We start from the raw sequence: 4208 nt of genomic DNA on the forward strand, positions 1-4208 counted from the left end.
TCACACATAAATATTTATCAGCATTAACTCCTAAAATAATCATATCAGTGAGAGAAAAAAACTGAAGGATTATCATATGTACTCTTTTTTAAATACCTTCCTAATGTAGATAATTTTAGTGATTCTATGAATATTTTAATGTCCACCATTCTAAGCCCACCATCAGCATAATTTTTTTCAGATTTTTTCTTTTAATTTTATCTGGTTTATCATTCCATAAAAATCTAAACAAAATTTTATTTAAGTTTGTAATAAAATCTTTTGGGTGGTTTGGCAGTGCCATAAAAATATGGACAAGAGTTGAGAGAGCCAATGACTTGATAATAGTAATTTTACCTATAAGAGTCAAGTTTCTTCTTCTCCAATTTGCCAATAGCCTATTTATCGTTTCATGTCTTTTCGGGTATTGATAACCCATAGATCTTGTAAATGGGGGTTGAGAATAATTCCTAACACTTCAAAATTGCCTACATGCTAGTCCAATTTTAAATCTTCACAAATATTTATTGAGCTACCCGGTTTCGACCCGATCCATATGGCTTTTGTTTTATCAATATTTTGAAGAAACAATCAAGTATATTTATTGCTGCATACAGACTTTCTGCCTCTCCGTTTAAGAATAATTGTGTCGTCTGCGTACTGACCTAATTTATACTCTTTATCATCCAATACAATTCCTTTAATATTTTCATTGTCTCTTATCATACAGCCTACGATTTCTACAGTAAAAAGAAAAAGAAATGGCAATATTGGGTTTCCTTGTCTGCATCCTCTATCGTTTTGTATTACACAGGAGGATGCATTAGTTAGTAGGTGTATCCATTTTATCATATAAGGCCCAAAAACAATACTTTTCTATTGCCTTGGAAATAAACTGTCTTGATGTTGTATCAAACGCTTTCTCAAAATCAATCAGAGGCAACATTCCTGGTCTATTTAGTCTTTTACATTCAAACATAATGTCATACAAAAGTCTTGTGTTTTCGCTGATACATCTTCCAGGAATCTTCCAGGAATAAAGGCAGAGTATCATGAATTAGATGATCTAAAGTCATTTTCATTCTATTTGCAATACAGGTACTAGTTATTTTATAAAGTGCATTCAGCAATGATATTGGACGCCATTTTTTTAGAAATCTTCTGTCTTTGATTCCCTTGGGTATACAAGTAATTACTCCCCTTTTCATTGTATATGTCATTTCCTTATTTTCAAAAGTTTCATTTATGTATCTAAAAACCCATATTTTTAAGTCTTTCAAAAAAAAAACCTTAAAGAATTCTATTGGAAAGCCATCTATTCCTGGGCTATTATTATTTTTCAATTGATTTACTGCCTTTGATATTTCATCTAAAGTGATTTTTTTTCTAAATTAACCCTTAGGTCTTCATTTAGACTAGGTGTGTTTACATTTTTTAGTGTCTCAGCATTTTCAGCAGCATTTTCTTTTGGTAATGAGTAAAGCTTCTCATAAAATTCTCTTTTTTCATTTATTATTAAGTCCCCGTCAGTAATTTCTTCCCCTTTATTATCAATCAAAGTGTTTATGAGTTTACTTGTATAATTTCTCGAGTCCAAAGTACAAAAGTAACTTGTTGGTTTTTCGCCTTCATCATAACATTTTATCCTATTTCTAATATGTATTCCCCGTGTTACTTCTTCATTATTTTTTTCTAATTCTATTTAATATTTAGATAGTTCAGCCTATTTATTTTCACTTATCTGTTGAAAGTTATTCCTGATGTCTTCCTCTACTTCTTATATTTTACTTTCCAGTTCCTTAGTCTGGTTTTGCCTGGGGTTTTTTAACATATGTTGCAAATGATATGGTTTCACCTCTAATTTTCATTAAAAAAGTTTCCAGAAATAAACAGTCACCAATGGTTAATTCTAAGTTTCTATCCCCATCACCAATCTTACCTCCTGGCTCTTTACAAGAATATTCTGTTTTAGTTTCTTCCATAGTTTCCTTTACCATTTTAACATAATCTACATTACACAATAATGAGGTATTAAGCTTCCAATAGCCTCGTCCTTTTTCCTGACTTAAACTGTTTGAGAATTCTAGAGTTATTACTGTTTGGTCAGATTTATAGCCTGGTAATATTGAACTCTTTAAAGTCATATCATAAATATCTTGAGAGATCATGAAAACATCGAGCCTTGCCTGTTGTGTTGGATTTCTTTTCCACCAAGTGTATTTTCTTAATTCCTGATTCATATCCCTCCAGACATCTATAAGGTCATATTGTTCTATTTTTTCCAATACTGTGGAAATGTTATGGTTAACATTTGGGATGTTTTGGGTCACATAATCACAAGTCAGGCACACTTCAATGGAGTTTTCGAATGATTTGTATCGGAAATGTTCAACTTTTGTGATCTGGCCGTGCATTCGTGTGTGTTCATTCATGAACAAACATCTCCGGAAGCAATGTCACAAAAAAACGCCTCGAATGGCGACACATGGCACACGCGGAGCATCGAACGTAAGTCTAGATATCTGTCCAAATAGTTTAATCTGACCTCATTTCAACACGTTTAACCTAACCTTTTACGTTAAATAAAATTGAAAGTCGCGGAAGTGGTCGGGTGCGTCACGTTCATTGGGACCCTCGATCAATCGGTAGACATTGCATATGGAATGTCTGCAGTAGCGCTATGCATAACTAATATAGAATGCAAAGCAAATTTATTGCGTGTGACGATCTTGTTTGGCTTAATAAAGTGTGTGTAAATGTCTCTCGCTTCCGTGAGATTCCCTTAGTTCTGCTTTGTAGTTGAGAAAGCGAATGACGTCTCCGATTTTTTTATAAATGAAAAAAGTAGTTCCAGTGTGACAGAGGTAACGGTTATCCAATCAAAGCGAATAAAACGAGGTCAACCTTATACGACACACGAGCGGCATACGAATTTAGTATCTTACCACTTGTATGTTCACCACATGGGTAATAAATGCACGTGCAATCACGCCGAATAAACTTCTTAACAAATCAAGTATTGTTTACAAAAACGATCAGACGGTCCCTTCATCCTTCAAACAGTTCACAGGTCACCAATTGTGTTTCTTGCTGATCTGTGTCTTCTTGTATCAGTGTATACTTAATGGTCACATGGGAGAAAGTTTTTGAGATATAATATATTAATGTGTGTGGTTAAAGGGTTAACAAAGGACGAATACCTCCATTATTGAATAACGTTAAATAAATGAGGGCCACGCTCGTCCCCACTGACGTTGACAATTCACAGACTGGTTCAACGTTTGACATCAAACAGGTATATACTAAATTTGACTGAAATTGGTAGACAATTTACTTTGTCCCTAGTGATACTATAACCGTATAAGGTTGAAAGATTTGAGCTTAACTATAACGGACTGCTTTGATGCCTTTGGTTGCTCAATATTTTTCCCCTTCGAGATCCACACACTTCTTATCACCGGGGCTGGGATCCCATTCGTACACGTATTTCAATGGTCACCTTGAATTTGTAAATTCATTTGAGAGAATGGGAAAAGCTCCATTCAGTGGTCATTATGTGGCGTGGCGTGGCACACTGATGGTTTATTGCTGGCTACTGGATATCGAAATACAGTTTGTGTGTATTCAGAGCTTTGAAGTTAAAGACTTCAATTAAAAGTCAGTTTTGAAACGAAAGCTTACTTGTCAGTCTAAATCGAAGACGCAATTAGAGCGATCAGAAATATGTTTCCGAGTCAGTGTGACCGATGCGATTAATATCCGTGCAATGGCTCTTGAACGCTCAATGAATTCTCGATGATAGGAATGCCCTAGAGTTACTAGGACTTCAGCAGACAATGCTCTCTATTAGGTTGGTTGGTTGGTTTGTTGTTTAACGCCGCACTAAGCAACATGTAACGGCGATCTGTAAATAATCGAATCTGGGCCAGACAATCCAGTGATTAATACCATGAGCATCGATCCACGCAATTGGGATCGATGACATGCATCAACCAAGTCAGCGAGCCTGAACACCCGATCCCGCTAGTCGCCTCCTGCGACAAGCATAGTCACCTTTTACGCCAAGCATGGGTTGCTGAAGACCTATTCCACCCCGGATCTTCACGGGTGGCTCTCTGTTAGGAGTTCTATTGGCATAAACTTCTATATTCTGTAAACAAAAGTGTCTTCTCCACATTTGACTTACCCAATACATTGCAAATATTTTATTTACTTGGTGTGGCGATGCA

The sequence above is a fragment of the Haliotis cracherodii genome, unplaced genomic scaffold (genome assembly GCF_022045235.1).
Source record: "Haliotis cracherodii isolate W230 unplaced genomic scaffold, xgHalCrac1.p SCAF_11, whole genome shotgun sequence".
Lineage (NCBI taxonomy): Eukaryota > Metazoa > Mollusca > Gastropoda > Lepetellida > Haliotidae > Haliotis > Haliotis cracherodii.